Genomic DNA, 19,270 nt, shown 5'->3' with positions numbered 1-19,270 from the left:
GGAAGAAAAGGGTGTGATGTTGGAGCAGGGATATCCAGCTTAAAATAGGACAGTTAGGGGTGACTGTCCTGTTTTAAGCTGGACATCCCTGAATTACAGATACCAATTCAGTTTGCATCCTGGAATGTCCCGTTTTTTGGTCCGGCGCTCAAGTGGATCAAAAGACACCCACTGTGGTGCTCATCAACAGGGTTGCACCAGAGCACCTTCTGGCACAACTCTGCTGATGTCTCAATTTTGGGGGTGAAAATGTTGAAGGGCATGGGCTAAAATTGAAGCCTTGCTCTACATACTTATGAGTTACACATGAGCAAGCAAGGAAGGAACAAGCTATTTTCTTGTTCACTTGTATCTCTATGCTGTTAGCTCTTTTTAGTTCCCCTAATTCTATGGTTTCTCCAATTCTATAATTCCTCAAACCTGTGAATGGATGTGATATTATAAAGGAGCATTGTTGCTTTCCCATAAATAAAACACTTGGACTTCCATCCCAGATGTGTAGTCTCTGAAGGGACGCGGGTGGCGCTGTGGTCTAAACCACTGAGCCTCTTGGGCTTGCTGGTCAGAAGGTTAGTGGTTTGAATCCCCGCGACAGGGTGAGCTCCTGTCACTGTGTCCCAGCTCCTGCCAACCTAGCAGTTCGAAAGCATGCCAGTGCAAGTAGATAAATAGGTACTGCTGTGGCGGGAAGGTAAACACCGTTTCCATTCACACTGGCACTTGTCATGGTCCTCCATGCGCCAGTAGCAGTTTAGTCATGCTGGCCACATGACCTGGAAAACTGTCTGTAGACTAACGCCGGCTCCCTCGGCCTGAAAGCGAGATGAGCGCCACAACCCCATAATGATTTGATGGAAAAGACATTCGAGAGTAGGTCTTTTATTGCAAAAATTAACTTTGCTCTGGTTTTTTATAAATATAAAACTTGCTTATTATTATAAGCAAAATCCCAAGATTGAAATAAATCACAAAAATGGAGGCGCTCAGGAGGAACCATCGCACTTCCCATATAGGAAATACATTTAAAGTGCTTCCCTCCTTGATCCACTCTCTCAGATAAGCCAGCATATAGCACATTTAACTTTGTTTGATTGCCTTGAACCAGTGATTAATTATGAGACACTGAACTTCCATTATATCTTCAAGACCAAAACAAATGGCCGACTAGTTTGAATACCCTTTTAGTTAAACTTTTCCCAGTCAAAAGACATTTCAAAACTATATCTAGCTTCCTGTTTTGTGGAATGCATCAGTTCTGATGGATTCTGCATCAATACTTTCCTTTTTTTTACACTGCAGCACTGTGATCTCTGCATCCCAATCAATCATTTTGCTCCTGCAGCTACTGGCACTAGCAATAACCGAGCAATGGAATGAGCAACAGACAATGCAAGGTAGTGTGAGCCTACAAGACATCTTTTGGGGAATCTGGCCCATCCCTAGTTTATGAGAACTGCCGGGATGGAAACATTTTCTATAAATTGCCCAAGCAAAGTAAGTCAATTCAGAGGTAATGTGTTATTATTACCAGACGCTTGAACCCAAGGTGTAGTTTCTCTGTCTTCTATTCATATCTCTTTCCTTGGAAAGACATGGGAAGAAGGACTCCCTTGTGAAGACCACTCTAGTTTTACAACTTAATTTATTTGTTTAAAAATTGCTGGGTTACTTTCCAAGATCAGCAGTACAATGAACCATTGGAATCTTCTAAAAACCTCTTAGGGCCACAGCTCAACAGGAAGAAAGGGTCGCTGATAAACACAAAAGGAACAGTGCTGTATAATGTTTGGAATGTTGGACTAGGACTGGGGTAACCTTGGGTCAAATCTCCACTCAGCTATGATGAAGCTCATTGGGTTTTAGGTCAGTTTCCATACCTCCCCCTTTCTCCATGTTCCTAGCCCTACCTTTATTGTTAATTGTGAGGATATAATGGGAGGCGACTATGAATGCCATACTCAAGTCCCTGGAGAAAGGATGGGTCAAAAGTGTAATACATGTGTGTTGTTGTTTAGTCGTTTAGTTGTGTCCGACTCTTCATGACCCCATGGACCAGAGCACACCAGGCACTCCTGTCTTCCACTGCCTCCCCCAGCTTGGTCAAACTCATGCAGGTAGCATCGAGAACACTATCCGACCATCTCGTCCTCTGCCGTCCCCTTCTCCTTGTGCCCTCCATCTTTCCCAACACCAGGGTCTTTTCCAGGGAGTCTTCTCATGAGGTGGCCAAAGTATTGGAATCTCAGCTTCAGGATCTGCCCTTCCAGTGAGCACTCAGGGCTGATTTCCTTAAGAATGGAGAGGTTTGATCTTCTTGCAGTCCATGGGACTCTCAAGAGTCTCCTCCAGCACCATAATTCAAAAGCATCAATTCTTCAGCGATCAGCCTTCTTTATGGTCCAGCTCTCACTTCCATACATCACTACTGGGAAAACCATAGCTTTAACTATACGGACAGTACTTGTAAAATGGTGTGAGGAAGGGAAAACCTTTATAGCAAGTGGAGGGGAGGAGGAGAACCTGTGGCCTTTCTGGTGTTGTTGGACTTCAAGTCGGATGATTCCTGACCATTGACCATGCTAGCTAGGGCTGGTGGGAGTTGGAGTCCAACAACTTCTACAAGGTCACTGACAGTGGAGACCTCTTGCTTATACTCCATCCAGGGGGTTGCCCTGGCTGCCAGCTTCCTCCTCCTCTGTCTTGCTGTTGCCCTTGTAGAACTCAGCAGAGAGGAGGATGAGGGATAAACTACAATTAGCCGGCTCTGTCTGTCTTTGGCTCCAATTTCACCTACTGTTGACCTCTGTGTCATCCACCACACTATTCGCAGACAACACCAACCACCACTGGCCATGGAACTCCCCATCCCTGCTTTCTAAACAAAGAATTTGATATACTAAAAGGTCCAAGAGTCTATTATTGCCATCTGTTATTCCCCATGAGACTTAAAAATATATTTATTAAATTTTCAAATTCTACAAATTATTTTAAAAGGCAATCAAAACAAACCTCTCATATCCGTTGACTTCCCATCCACCCTTCCATGGTGCTCCTTTATACCCTTATAGAGGTGCTATATTATATTTTATTCATTATCTACGATAATTCTAAATTATTAAACTACAAATTCTCATCTGTTGCTATAATTCAAGTCCTGCATATGTTTCAACATAAGCATAATTTTAAAAAAAATTCCACAAAATATTTCCATTCTTCAATATTTTATTTCCTTTCTCATTTTGTTCTCTAATTCTCACAGCTAGTCTAGCCATCTCAGCATATTCCATCATCTTCATAAGCCAGTCTTCTTTCTTTGGGATTTTCATTTTTGCACGTAAACTATTCTTGTTGTACATAAACAGATTAAGCAGTTCCTTTGGAAACTGTGGTCCAACTATGCCTAACAGAAAGGCCTCAGGTTCCTCGGGAATCATCACTTTAAACATTATTTTTTTTCCAACTGCACCTATGACACCTCCACAAAACAGATGTCCTTCTTCCAGCTCCAAAATGCCTCTTATTTTGGAAATTCTGACGTAGCAGTTCATAGTAAAACTGACTAGAGTTGCTGATTTTTCACCCAGCTCTCGGATTTGCTGGATGTCAGCCCAATGGCGCAGTGCTTCCCCAGTCCTCTAATAAAGACAAGAACCTAGTTTCTTCCAAAACAAGAGGAACACCCCCTCATCCCCCTCTGCTTGGGTCTGGTATCAGGAGTTCTGGCATTTCTTCTTTAGCAAAGAGGCGAGCCGGCATAATAATCAAGCTGTGATTGGGAATGGAGTGTGGTAGTTAATTAAGACTGTGCCTTTTATTCTCGGGAGGCAATTCAGCCCGGCTTGAATAAGCTGGAGTGCTGAGGCATGGTGGGAATGTCTCTTCGGGCAGCAAGAGAATTGGGTCTCCTGGGCTGCCTCATTAGCATAACAATATCCCCCAGGATGCACTTGGCATGATGTAATGCTCGGAATTAGTGGAGGGAGATGAAAAATGCTCCTTGCAGGGGCCCACAATGTTTGCAGCTGACCGGCTGTTATTTTAATGCACGGAATCTCTGGGTCTCTCTTTCCGCAAAATATGTTTGCTAATTGAGAGAAGGAAACGGTGTGCCATTTGTCTTCTCCCTCGCCCCCTCCGCCCGCTTCTTTTTGGAAAACAGCAGTAAGTAAGATGGGCTCGGTGTGGCTCTCCGTGCAAGAGCAAGCAAGCTGAAATCACAAAAACAGGACCAACCCTTAGATTTTGATTATTGTTTTTATGCTGCTGACTCTTGACCCCGGCAGATGAATTCCGCTTTCAAGGAACCTGTGACAATGTCCTGCAATATTTTTTTTTTAAAAAAGGAGACGGGCTGCTGCAGTGCTCGCAATGTTTGCACAGAAATACAATAAAACAAACTGATACGTGTGCAACCAATTCACTTTGCAATTAGGAAAACTACTTGGCCCCCTCTGGACTGAGGGAAGGAGAGGTTTCTGCAGAGCAAGAGCACCAAATTATCTGCATTGGTGCATTTGCATCTCATTGACCTCCCCACTGTTGCATCCTCGCCCTCATCTTCCCAGCAAACAGCAGCAACTCTGCTGTCAGGAGGTCAGGTGAGTGCTGCCACCCCACCAGGCCATCTGAAATATACTTGGAGTCCTGCAGTGATTTTCTGCTCTTTATTGCAGCTTGTAAAAACAGTGACTGAATTTCCCAACCAAACCTCAGGCTTTTATATACATTATTTACACAACGAGTCCCGTCTGATTGGCTGAGTCTGCTTTGCTCCTGGAGCCTGATTAGTCTTCTCCTGCAGGCCAATCGGTTGTTGCATTCTATGATCCTACCAGCCTAATAGGCTGATTAACTTCCTCCTGGAGCCTGATTGGTCTTCTCCTGCAAGCCAATCAGCTGTTGCATTCTAGGATCCTATCTGCCTATTGTCCTGGGATCCAAGCCTTGTACATAACACCATCCACTACTGATAGTTAACAAAACTCAGCGGATACATCCAGGACTTTTACTGGCAATGAATGCATTGAATCTGGCTGCATACTTCCATTGTCAGCTGAGTCCATGTATTATGTCTCTCTCATGTCTGAAGTGCAGCAGGCAGCTACAATGCAGCAACAATACCTATACTCTGGAACTCTCTCCAGCAGGAAAACTACTGAATTTCTTTACTGCTTTCTTGTAGGGATTATTATTTCCAATGACATTTGGGTTAGCAATATCTTAATTTTATCCTGCTCTTGAAGATGCCCCTTGTTTTTTTCTGATTACTGTCTGCTGTATTCCGTTCCGACTGCTAGAATACTGTAGTAGTAGTAGTAGTAGTAATAATAATAATAACAATAATAATAATAATAATTTATTATTTATACCCTGCCCATCTGACTGGATTTCCCCAGCCACTCTGGGCGGCTTCCAACAAAATATTAAAATACAATAGTCTATTAAACATTGAAAGCTTCCCTAAACAGGGCTGCCTTCAGATGTCTTCTAAAAGTCAGGTAGTTGTTTATTTCCTTGACATCTGATGGGAGGGCGCTCCACAGGGAGGGTGCCAGTTCTGAGAAGGCCCTCTGCCTGGTTCCCTGTAACTTGGCTTCTCGCAGCGAGGGAACCGCCAGAAGGCCCTCGGCGCTGGACCTCAGTGTCCAGGTAGAACGATGGGGGTGGAGATGCTTCTTCAGGTATACTGGACTGAGGCTGTTTAGGGCTTTAAAGGTCAGCATCAACACTTTGAATTGTGCTTGGAAATGTACTGGGAGCCAGTGTAGGTCTTTCAAGACTGGTGTTATGTAGTCTCGGTAATAGAATCGTAGAATTATAGAGTTGAAAGGGACCCCTAGGGCTCATCTACTCCAACCCCCTGCAATGCAGGAATCTCAGCTAAAGCATTCATGACAGATGGCCATCCAATCTCTGCTTAGAAACCTCCAAGGAAGGAGAGTCCACAGCCTCCTGAGGGAGACGGTTCCACTATCAAACAACTCTGTCAGAAAGTTTTTTCCTGATATTTAGTTGGAATCTTCTTTCTTGTAACTTGAAGACATTGGTTTGGGTCCTGCCCTCCAGAGCAGGGGAAAACAAGTGCTATTAGCATTTATTTGATGAGGTTTTAAAATTTTATTCTGTTGTTGTTTTAATTGTATCATTAGCCACCTGTGGGGGCCTACTGGGCAAAAATATATGGGATACAAATATTTTAAATGAGGAAACACCAAAGGAATGTTAGCACAAAGAGAATTGGTATGGACAGATTGTTTTTATTATTATTTTGCAGAATCTCTCTACTTCAGAAAATGGGTTAAATTCCTTCTGTGGGTTTCACACATTCTTCGTTTAGTCTCCATTGTCTGCCAAGCTTATATGCTACTGCATAAGTAAAAATATGCCATGAGCTTTGGATGATTAATTGGGTGTCTTTATGATGCTGAAGCTTCTTCCCGCATGGCACTTTGCATTTTGGGCCGTTGAAAACCAACAGAAATTAGTAATGAGCAAAATAAAAAAATCTAACAAAACCGAGTAAGCTCTTTAAGACAATAAGAAGCAGGCTGGGTTGCAGGATATGTCAATCTTTTAAAATGGTTTTGCTATTATCACTTCAGAGGAGCTGTGTGCATTGGGGGCCATTCATGGATAATAAATATGCGTTGATAGATGTGTAGGTAATGGAGCCTCCTGCAAAAGTGGAATCAAAATGTTCGACTTTGCCAAAGGACACAAAAGGAGAATGACTGCCCGAGATACCAAGTGTGAACAAAGTGGAGATGACAGGCATCCACCGTGTTTATGTAAAAAAAGTCTAAGAAAGTCTTATATTTTGAAAGAAATCATCAAGAAAACCTCTTCCTTTTGGACATCAAATGGCACACACTGTGAGCCTGAGACTCTATTGTGTATGTCTGAGGGCTGTCTTGCATCACTGGCCATGAAAGTAGGACGACTGTTCAGTCCTGGTTTTCTGATTCCCTAAAACATTCTGTCCCACAGTCTCTTCCTTTTTATATATATTCTAATGTTTATTTATTCAGGTTTTTCTTAATTATTACAGGGTGAAATAAGTTGCATGAAGACCACCAAAATAGATATCACAAGGTCGTATATAAATAAAATGGGTATGAAATGATTCACAGGAATTTCTCTTAAAAACTCACAAATGCCACACTTGGACAGGTGAGGGGGACGGTGTTTCTAGGCCTAGTATAGTCTGAAGGTACATGAGGCTGCTACCTTACTGAAGCTAAGACAGACTGGGTCTGGTCAATGCTGAGATGGGTGCCCACTTGCAACTCAACGTTTGCCACCTTGGGTTCCATGATGGAAGAATGGCTAATAATAATAGATACAGTGGTACTTCGAGTTACAGACGCTTCAGGTTACAGACGCTTCAGGTTACAGACTCCTCTAACCCAGAAATAGTACCTCACGTTAAGAACTTTGCTTCAGGATGAGAACAGAAATTGTGTGGCAGCGGTGCGGCGGCAGCGGGAGGCACCACTTTAGCCTCAGGTTAAGAACAGTTTCAGGTTAAGAATGGACCTCCAGAATGAATTGAGTTCTTAACTTGAGGTAACAATAAATATGAAAATAAAGATCAGAAAGAGGAAAAATGTGGTAACTATACTTTAAAGAGTTGTGCAGATGTTGCCCAGGGTCGTTTGACCCTTTTAAAATAGTTCTCTTTCTCCCCTAGAAAAAACCGTGCAACACTTGCTTTTAAAGTTTAAAAATAACATATGACTTTTACTTGCTCTTGTCAGATTGAATGTACAAGAGAGGCGAGAGATACTTATGTTACTGAAACATATTTACATGAATTTGTATCTGAGACTGACTGATATTTACTGACTGGCTCTGAGGCAGGCAGCAGAATAACACAGCACACTTGCTACTCTCACAGTTAAAACTCTCAAACAGTTGATAACTGAACTAACTGAAAAAAAACCTGCCTCAGTAAAGGTTCAGGCCGAGAGAACCACCTTTTGTCCACAGACAGCTTTCTGGGTCATGTGGCCAGCATGACTAAACCACTTCTGGTGCAATGGAACAATGTGACGGAAGCCAGAGTGCACGGAAACACTGTTTATGTTCCCGCTGCAGTGATACCTATTTATCTACTTGCACTGGTGTGCTTTCGAACTGCTAGGTTGGCAGGAGCTGGGAAAGAGCAATAGGAGCTCACCCCGTCTCAGGGATTTGAACCGCCGACCTTCTGGTCGGCAAGCCCAAGAGGCTCAGTGGTTTAGACCACAGTGCCACCTGCTTCCCTTACTGCCTCAGTATATATATGACATCACAAGATTCTATGCTATAGCATTAAGCCTTTGCATTGTGTTTTTGATGTACCATTTCCACAAAAATGACATCTGATGAATTAGAATATCTATTTTCCTCTCTCCTTACACTTATTAATCAGACACACCAGTTTTTTTTCCTGATTTGGGCTTTGTTTAAATGAACAAATCAAAATGTGATATTTGTTCAATATTTTTACAACAACCAAGTGGTTCTTTCTAGAAAGAGTTCTATTCGTGAGCTGCCTTTCTGTGCCGCTAGATGCTGCATAGATGGTGGTCAGACATTTACAACCGTCATGGTTTTTCTGTTCACTTTAAAGTCAATGACCATCTGAAATAAAAGCTTGGGCTGCCCTTGTGTGTGCAGCTAGCTAGTAACACAGATTTTCCTCTTACTTAAGGACTACCTGTGGTGCAGGTGTGAGTTTTACAGTGGGGCAGAGCAAAGAAAAGTAAAATAATCCATATTGCCATAAAAGGACCTGATCAAAACCACATTGGTATGGTCTCAGACCTTTACATCCATCATTTTCCACAAGATGTTGTAAATTCTGGCTCTTGATAATAACTGTAATTAAGGTAGAACATGTTCCTTATAAAATGTTTGTTTCCATTTTGTCGGTTGTTTCAGAAAATGTTGGGGTGTTATGTTTAAGTAATAACCCAAGTAAGAGTCTGAGGAGAGAAGGGGCTGGATCAACCCCATATGGAAAGAGTTATGTCAGACTTTATAGCTGTGAGGGAGGCAGAGCCTGGCACTTAAGGAGGACAGAAAGGTGACATTTGGGATATGGTTTCATGTGAGACCAGTCTCCAAACAGAGGTACATATAAAGCATGGGTCGTTGATGGCTACAGCCTTGCTACCTTAACATTTAGCAGTCAAGAAGCCTTATAAATATTATTGTCTTGCAAAATGAACAAGAGGGGTGGTTTGGGGAGGGGTAATGTATTTTTGGCATTAAAATAATTTCTCCACTACCTCAATTAGTTCAAATGATCTGGAAAGGTTGTCTCTGGAGAAATCAGACTGCTGGAGGGGCTGATGCTTGCCTCTGAGGTGTTGATATGAGCATTAGTCAGCTGTGTAGATTGCAATGAAGTAAGTGAATACTGCTGTCACTGCAATCTTTCAGAGCCACAAATTAGTTAATTATACCACAGTGGTCATTGAAACCAATTAGGATTCAGATGTGGAACCTCCCTGAATCCTTTCCCGCTCTTTGCCATCGCCCTGTGCCAACAAACTGCCACCATTTAGTCGGTGTATTTGTATCTTCTCATAGTGGCATCAATGGGGTTATCCAATTTTATTGTCTCAACAGTTCTGTGAGGAATATCAAGCTTAAAGAAAGAGACTGGACTGAAGGCACCCAGTCACAAACATTCATGAGAGGGTCATGTGAGAGAACGCTTGGTGCCCTATAACTCGCCACCTCACTAGAAACTTTTTTGCACAGTGCCATAAGGAAAAAAGGACCAGATCCCTGTCAACAGCTTGCACTCAGCAGGGTCTCAGTCTTACTTCTGTTCCTTTGAGGTATATATTCATAGGCGAACTGTGTTGTCTTCCGTAGCCTGATCTTGCATTGAGGGAGGAATTATAAATCACCTTTTAATGCTGTTTCAGGAGTCTCTCGCCCCTTAACTATCATGATTTTAATGAGCAGCCTAAATGAGTGATAATCACATGGCTGAGGCCAGCTGTGAAACCACAGGCATAGGGAGCAGAGAACAGAGTATCCCATTGACTTCTTCCCTTTGAAGTCCCCATGATCCCGGCTTCTCTATGGAAGGCTGCCTGGCCACTGCCTGCAGGCATTTTGGAGACATTATTCTGCATTGTGTTTACCTGGTGGGAGAATCAGGAGACAGACCAGATACAAGGGGACCGTCTCCCTCAGCTGCATCAGAGACGTCGCTTTGGGTTATTAGAAGTCACAATGCTTCCATGCTTGACAAAAGCCTCAATTAAAAAATAATCGGCAGAGCATGGCAATTTGAGAACCAGTGGTTACTCCTCCTTACTCTATGGCCAAAGGCTAAAAATGCTCAAGGAGCCAAATTAGTTATCTAATTGGGACTCTCCGTTCTGTCTTGTCCCGAGACCAGCTCATCACCCCTAGGACATGTTCTGAAGAAATGGCTGACTTTGCAGCAAGAAACCAGCAGCTTCTCAATCCCGCTCTTGGCTTTCTCTTGATCCTAATAGCCTCTTTATAGCTCTTCTATGTTTCCCAATTACTTGCTACTTTTTTTGGTCTTCTGCAGTGTCGGGGGAGAACTGCATGTGAAGGCTTATCCATGCTTCCTCTTGTCCCAGTTGTTTCACCTGAGGAAAGCCACTCTTTAGTGCTTGTTCAGAGCAAACAGAAATTCGGGTTTTCTCTGGATTTACCTTTGCTCTAATGGGAAAGGAGCAAGGCAAAGGGGAGACCATTTGGACCCATGCCTATAACACAAAAGTCAAGTGGAAAACCACTCACACCCATGCTTTGTAAATATTGGATAAGTGTGGATGAGCCCTTAGATAATTCTGAGATTTCAGCTGCTCTGGAGGCCTGTGAAGGCACTTCAGAGAAAACCTTGCTTCTCTCAGTGCTGCTTTGCTCTACTGAAACCCGAGACCACAGCCAAACTCGCACCACAGTTTACATCCCAGAAGGTATGTGGATGACAGATAGCTTGACCAGGTTTATGTTGGTCATGGTCGATGGGGATGCCACTGGAAACTGCAAGCACAATCTCAACTGCTTTGCAGTCTTTCCCCAGCAGCAAGGGAACAAGCTTTAAATCATTTCTCCTGTTAAATCTCCCCCAAACGAATAGGAGGTGTTCAAGAACAGGTCCATTTCAGTGCAGATTGTGTGGAAGGATTTTCCATGCCCATCAGCAGAAGGGAGACAGCCATTTGCATGTCTCTTGGGCACCTTGCGGCAAGCCTGGAGAGCAAGATGCATGGAGACCACTTCAATTGCTGCTTTATATCCATTGCCAGTGGCTTTTGCCTTCCCCATTGGCCATATTGCCATTTGCTCAGGCAAGTCCCCTGTCCCCTATCCAGCTTTGGCTTCCTGTGCAGTAACTGATAAGAGTCCTCTCTGACGCCCAGCAGGAATGTGCTACTGCCTCCCCTATTACAGTACCTACTGTAGTAATGAGAGTAAGCTTTGTGAAGGGGGCTTTTTATTATTGTTATTTTGTGGTCAAAAGGTTGCATACACTTTTTTTTTCTTATGCAAAGGCTTAGAAAGGGTGGAAAGCAAAATATTTGGATAATTATTCAGGCCATCAGGTTACATAAAAGGTTCCATAGCCCACTGCACTGAGTCTTAACAGTTAAAACCACAAAATCTGTTTTTGCAGTAATAAAACATTCAGAGCAAAATGTGTGTATGTGTGTGCATGTGCGCATAATAAAATAATAAAATCCATTTTTTCCACTCGCTTGAAACTTGTAAAAGTTAATGTTATTTTTTAAAAAATGACAGTTCACTCCCAGAAAGAAACTGCTTAGAGCACTTTGTTTCAGCTACACAGTGGTTTAAAGAAATGATATGTATTTGTGTCAAACTTATTTTTTAAAGGAGTAATTAAATGCTGAAAGAGGATGTCCCAGTATCAAGTGTGAACAGCTAGTTTAATATTTTAAAGGAAAGCCTTTCCTCTTATATGATTATTGTAACAGTGACACAGGAGTTTTGCTATATGTAGCTGATAGCTCTATCATGTACAAGGGCAACTTTTTCAACACTGCGTGGTGGAGTAGCAAGTTTAGCTTTAGACCTAGAGCAGTAATTACTGCCCTACTACCTTGGCCCATCCTCTTTTGTTAACCACTGCTGGGGTGTATCAGCTTCCAGATCATATAAGCAGCATCCAGATAAGTGACTCAGCGAGGTTCACAACCAGAGAAGGATAAAGATCATGATGCCTATCTAGTACAGTGGTACCTTGGTTTGAGAACAGCTTAGTTTATGAACAACTTGGATTAAGAACGCTGCAAACCTGGAAGTAGGTGTTTTGGTTTGTGAACTTTGCCTTGGAAGCAGAACATGTTTCACTTCCTGTTGAGTGTGTTCCATTTGTAAATTGAGTCCCCAGCTGCTATGGGAAAGCATGCTTTGGTTTAAGAACGCTTTGGTTTAAGAACGGACTTCCGGAACGGATTAAGTTCATAAAGCAAGGTACCACTGTACTCAGAACTAAACTGCCATTCTCCAGATGGAGGCTATTTTTGGCTACTTCACCTCATTACCCATGTTTTGTTTCTAAAGCTAGACACACTGGGGCTCAGGTCCTCCTACAAATCTGGTTTCATTCTGGAAAGAGCCTCTCCCACCACACAGGCATCAGATGTGTTGAGCAGAAAACACTCTGCCTATGCCTTGAAGTGCTTCCTTTGTTATTACCTCATGGGTGTAAGGATGGAGCTTTGGCACCAAACACAGGTTCAAGCATTCAGTTGAAATGGAGGGGGGGATACATATTACACTGGAGGTTGATGAGTGGTCCTCTCTGTGTAATTTTGTTCTTCTTCAAAAAGCACCATGGGGCAGTGGGTGCTGTAGAGAGTAGAGGTATCACCTCCATCTTTTTCTTTCTTTCTTTCTTCCTCCTTGGGGAGAGGCACACATGTTTCAAGCTTACCTTTTTCCTCTCTGTCTCCCAGGACAATTGTGCTTTGAAAAAAGTTGTTTATATTCTCAGATCTTTTTTTTTTTTAAAAAAAGAATAGGCTGAAAACAAATAAGTTTGTTAAATTTAAGCACCACCTCCTCAAACTAGCCACCCCAGGTAACTGCCCTACCATAAATGGATGTAACTTGTCAGAAAGCTTCAATTTATTATAGCAAAACTGACCCTAAACCTATCAGGAACAGAAGAATTGTACAGTGGTACCTCAGGTTACAAACACCTCAGGTTACAAACACTTCAGATTACAGACTCCGCTAACCTGGAAGTAGTACCTCGGGTTAAGAACTTTACCTCAGGATGAGAACAGAAATCCTGTGGTGGCAGCGGGAGGCCCCATTAGCTAAAGTGGTACCTCAGGTTAAGAACGGCGTCAGGTTAAGAACGGACCTCCAGAACGAATTAAGTTCATAACCAGAGGTACCACTGTAGCTATTTTCCCCCCTTCTAATTTTAATTCTGCAACAAAATGATACAGTGCACCTTCCTCTCTTAACAGGAGGGCTCAATGAATCATAGAATTGTAGAATTGGAAGGAACCACAAAGGTAATGTAGTCCAACACCTTGCAATGATCTTTCACCCAACATGGGGCTTGAACCCGCAACCCTGAGATCAAGAGTCTCATGCTCTGTCAGCCGAGATATCCTGATCGCTCCTGTTCAAATTTCCAGCAAACCACCCATGTCCTCTCCAGGATACTCTATTTCATTCCCCCACCCCCTTGGTTTTCAGTTGCTGTGGTTTCCTAAATGGCCCTCAACATTCCAGTCCTTCAGAGGCTGTTTCAGGGAAGAGGTTGTCCCCTTAGGCCATTTTAAAAAAAGTTTTACTTCTGAAAACCTCAGGATGCCTCCAAGTAGCGACCATGCCAATACCTTCCTCTTGTTTCTCAGAGGCTCTGCCTTGGCCCCCAACCTGTTGTACTCACCAACTGAGTATTATATCAGAGATATTTAAGCTTTATTGAAATGCATGGAATCTATCTAACTAAACTTGGAGGATTACTCTTGCTTTGGAGAAGAATGGTCCCTTTTCCTTTGTTCTTGCTGCACACAGAGTACTAGGAAGTCATCCAATCTTCAAGAAGGTTGAAATATGTTTTAAAAATTTCCCAGTAGTCAGCCACAAAAACACAGACTATTACCAGCTAAAAACTAACATTATTCCCCCTGCTTGCGAGAATTTGACACTTGTCAATGGCACTGCAATTTTGACTGAACTGTATTTTTTTTTCCTTAGCAAAACAATTTGTTAGAAGCTTGTCAAGGCCAGGAAGTAACAGAGAGTTCCATATAATATATGGGCCTCAAATCAAATGGATGAGACTGTTTAGGCAATAAACGAAATCTGATATTCTGCTTCTGGTGACTGGGGTGCTATGATTATTTTCAACAAAGTTGGAGGCATGCAAAATTTCCTGATCCAGTGGGGGAAGCTGTTTTGAGGAGAGAAGAATTCTACTCCTTCCCTCCCCCTCCCCCACTTTCTCCTCCTCCTGCCCCAACTCAACCATTCCTCTTCCTAGTTTCTGCCTTTCCCCCATCCAGCAGTCTCCATACCCGACACTCCTGCTGCTATTCACACAACCCCAGTTTCTGGCATCTCCTACTGTGGCTTCCCCACCAAGGTTAGGTCTACATACCTTCCAACACAATGCGGCCCAAATCTGAGATGCCATCTTCTATTTTTTTAATATTTTTTTATTCAAAATTAAAGCAAAACATATTATCCAGAAACATAGCATCCTTATTTTTTTTCCCCATTTTTCCTCCCTTCCCCCACCCTCCCACACAAAACCCACCCACCCCCCGGCTTCCCTTCGTTTCAGTCTTTGATTTCTCTGAGAATGCTGTTTTCTGCATGTTACAAAGTTGTATACATCCTCAAACTATTTAGCTGATTATTATCAATAAAAAGTTTGTGAATGTGTATTCAAAGCCATCTTTTAAGTCTGCATTCCTGTGTGAGTCACATGACCCACACGAGGTTGTGCCCATCCCCCCAAAAATATGCTTTGGGGAGCACAGCACATTTTGGGACTCCATGCCCAAAAAAGTACAGCCCTAAATCATGTGAGATCACAGCAGCCATTGTGGCCACTGTCCTCTCGCAAGAAAAAAATGGATGTCCCTTTTTTCTGGGGCAGTTGATGGTTATGGGTCTATTTTTCACACACCCCATAGGAACTGATGGAAACTTTTTCATCCCATTCCTATCTCCTGAAGCAAGCTCTCATGTGTCAGGAACGCATCTCTCCCTCTCCTTTTCCTTATGAAAACCAGCTTTCCCTTCTGTGTGTTTTGAGGGAGACCATGCAGTTTAAGATCTTTAAGAAAGGAATGCATGAAGCCACCCTCCAGACGTGGCTTGTGGTTGGGGGTCTGTGTTGTACATCATTGTGTTGAAAAGAACAATGTACAAAATCTCATGTACTAGCAACACAGGATATTTACTTATTATAATATTACCCTGCCCTTCCTCCAAGTTAGCAAGGGTGAAGCTCATAGCTTCCCCCTTCCACTCTGTGCTCACATGAAGAAGTGTGATTGAGAAGTCAATGAATGTCCTCAAGTTCTTCTTCTTCTTCTTTTGTTAATTTTTTTATTGATTTTACATTTTCAAAACAAATTTCCAATATCAATACTAAACATTCATTTTTCAATTTCCCCCCCTTCCTGTTGACTTCCCTCAGCTTCCATTTCTGGTTTATTAACATCAAATGATACAGTCTGCTGTCTGTATATAATACTATGTTATCCCATTGTTATATTTCTTATTTGGTGTAAATAAATTTGTAAATGTTTATTTAAATCCTGCCAATGAGTCCATTTTTTTTTGTTTGCAAATATATTGTAAAAGTTTCCCATTCTTTTTCAAAGTCCCTATTGTCCTTTTCTCACAGTTTGTCCGTTAACTTTGCTAACTCTGCATAGTTCATCAGTTTTTCTTGCCATTCTTCTTTAGATGGTACTTCTCCAGTCTTCCAGTTTTGTGCTATTAAAATTCTTGCTGCTGTTCATTTTTCTTTCGGCAGCTCTTGTCCTAAAATACCTAACAAAAAAGCTTCTGTTTTTTAACTAATGTTATTTTAAACATTTTTTTCACTTCATTGTATATCATTTCCCAATTTTTAAAAAATAATCTTGCAATCCCACCACATATGATAAAATGTACCTTACCCTCCTCGAGTTCTTCTGGTGTATTTTGTTGGCTGAGTGGGGATTTGAACCCAGATCTCCCTTTTGTTTTAGTACAACATTAACCGCTATATCACAGTGGCTAATCACCAGGAAAAAAGTGCAGATGGCACCAGAGATGTTAGGCAAGGTCAAGGGTGAATCTGACACTAAGGAAGCCATGCTGATGTGGACTACTAGAGGGGAAAGAGCTGTGAAATTCACCAGGGCTGGGTTGGGGTTGGAGTGAGGAGGTACAGCTTTCGTATGCTCTAAGGCAGTAATGTGAACACACCCTTGGTCCGGGGCTAATAGAAAGGCGATCACCACAATCCCATCCCATCAGCTGCCAAATGAATTTCAGTTCCACCTGAAAACAAGAGAGCCGCTGATCTACTACTACAGGAAAGGAGCTACAACAGCAATCCTACCCCTTGTCTACAGATAAAATCACAGTGTGTGACCATCCATTACAGTAAAAGAACATGGATTATGTTGCAAGTCACAGCTTTAGAGATGCTAATGATCGTGCTGTAAAAGCACAAACAAACCCCCTCCTCTCGTCCCCGCTGCTCTCCCACTGTTCTTTCCCCCCTTATTCCACTTCTACCTGGGAGACATTTGATCTCAAAGGCCATTGAATTCGCAGGCCTCCTGAGGCCGCTGGAAGCTGACTGATATGTGTGGGAAAGTGGCGGCCATTTTGGGTGCACCTGTTGTATGCCTAACCTCTTCCCTTCTTTCCCTTATACATCTTCCATTATTCCCTATCTCATTCTGTTTCAGTAAGAGTGAAATAGAAATCTAGCAGCTCGCATTAGCACAAACAACTTCCCCCCCCAAACCCACATACACATAACTCTCCCTGAAAAAGTACCTTCCAAATAAAAGAATAGAATAAACTTTCTCTCTGAAGAGAGAGAGCTCAATGGTAGATTTTGCAGCACTATCGCTTTTCAGAGCTGTAGTGTAATAAGGTCACTGAAAAGCCTTTACTAGCGCTTTCTGAGTGTGTGCCCATTTAAATGTCCCTAAGAACAATAGCAGTAGAAAGATGACTTTAAGAGAAACAACAAAAGCAAAATCTCCTTGTATCTCTCAGGACATCATATCCATTACTCTGAGACTAGAGATCAAAGTCATCTCGGATTTCTAACTCCCAAGCAACTTTTGTACCAAGGAATTGACAATTGCATTTCTCCTTCTGGGTATGAGTATAATTGTCCTGGAATGGTGATAGTAATAATAATCAGTTTTATGTATTTCAAAGATGTCTGTTGTGCCTAATTTTGTGAGGAAATCAAATTGACACCAGCCTAACATCACAAGGTGTGCGGATCTGGACCAGGGCCTCAGATGTAGAGAGGGAAAAGTGAACAGAGGATGTAAGTAAGGGAAAGAATATATGAAGTTTTGTCAATGGAAAGTAGCGCCAACCTATCTGACCTGTTGCCCTAGAAGTTGGAAGCAGCAATGTTGTCTAGACTTTACTGTGTGTAAATATTGTAGGCACTGGTTGGCTCCTGGTGACTCATGTTTTGAGCATTCATTCTTTCTGATTTGTTCACACAAAGCTTGTGGGGAGATGAGATGACACCGAAACTTCATTGAGGATTGACTCTGGTTTGTTTGTGGAGAGGTTAGATGACGATGCATCCAGCAATTGTTATCCCACACTTTTCCCCATCCCTTTCCTTATCACAAAAAGTCTGGTTTGGAGAGTGTGTGATTGGCATGAACACCAGATCAACTTTCATCGCACAATGTGAATTTGCCATTGTATAATGGAATAGTGACAGTCTAGATGGGCCCATTGACAGCTTACCCAGTGGAAATTCTGCTTTTTCCATCTGAGAAGTTTTAGGAACCCTGCAATAGCTTACGCTGTTGCTCTACACATGATGTGCAGATATCATTGAACTCCCTTGTACTGTGCTTGAACTAACATTAATTGGCATCTCATCTTCAGATAACATAATCAAGAAGGAATTTTAACTTTTGTGTAATAGAGATTGAAAGGCAATTGCTGTGCGAAAACTATCTTGCGTGATTGTGAGTCATACCTCAAAGTGGGGTATCAATTAAATAAGCAAAATCTATACAAGATTCAGGAACAATGGATAGATCTCCAGCAGGAATTTAAATTCAACTGCAAAACTGCAGGGCCATAATTCATTCTTTGTAATAGTAATAGGACTAACTGATCAGAATGCAGCTTATCAAAGCATATATGCTGGGTGATCAAGGACTTGACAAACCACCTACTTTTGCTGGAGAGAGACAAAGAGAGATATTCAGAAATCAGAGAGAGAATGGTGGCTGGGTGGGGGGCGAACTTTCCCAACATGGAAGTCCCCAAGCCTTAATAATAATAATAATAATAATAATAATAATAATAATAATAATTATTTATTATTTATACCCTGCCCATCTGGCTAAGTTTCCCCAGCCACTCTGGGCGGCTTCCAACAAAACACTAAAATACAATAACCTATTAAATATTAAAAGCTTCCCTAAACAGGGCTGCCTTCAGGTGTCTTCTAAAAGTTTGGTAGTTATTTTTCTCTTTGACATCTGGTGGGAGGGCGTTCCACAGGGCGGGTGCCACTACCGAGAAGGCCAAGTCTAACTCCTCTCCAGATTTTACATTGCCTCAAAATGACTCAGTGCCAATTGCCTTGTGTCTACCAGTTTCCTTCCTTCCTCCATTTCAACACTTTCTCAAACGTACCAAGTGGAAGAGACAGAGACAAAAGACAGCGGCTGCCTCTAAGTTCCTCTTCTATTGCAGATGTAAACTGAGTGACTAGTTCTTTTTAAAATCATCCAGACTCCATCAACCAAGAGATATTAAACGTCAGAGTCCTCCACAGTGTCCTCACTCAGTACAGACCACTGGGTGTTCTTGTATGCAAAAAAGGAAACTAGTGAGGCAAGAAATCTGTCTTTCTCCATCTTTCCTATAAACAGTGGGACAGCCTCTCCAGAAGCAGCTAAGCTGGTAGTTATCCAGCAGGTTGGCAACCCTACCCTTATACTTCCATTCCAAGAATACAGAGAAATTCCATTTATCCACAGAGCTGGGAAGAGATCTAGAACAGTAC

The sequence above is a fragment of the Podarcis filfolensis genome (assembly GCF_964270895.1).
Source record: "Podarcis filfolensis genome assembly, chromosome: 2".
In the NCBI taxonomy this organism is placed as follows: domain Eukaryota; kingdom Metazoa; phylum Chordata; class Lepidosauria; order Squamata; family Lacertidae; genus Podarcis; species Podarcis filfolensis.
The sequence above is the reverse complement of the archived record's forward strand: the minus strand, read 5'-3'. Positions refer to the sequence as shown.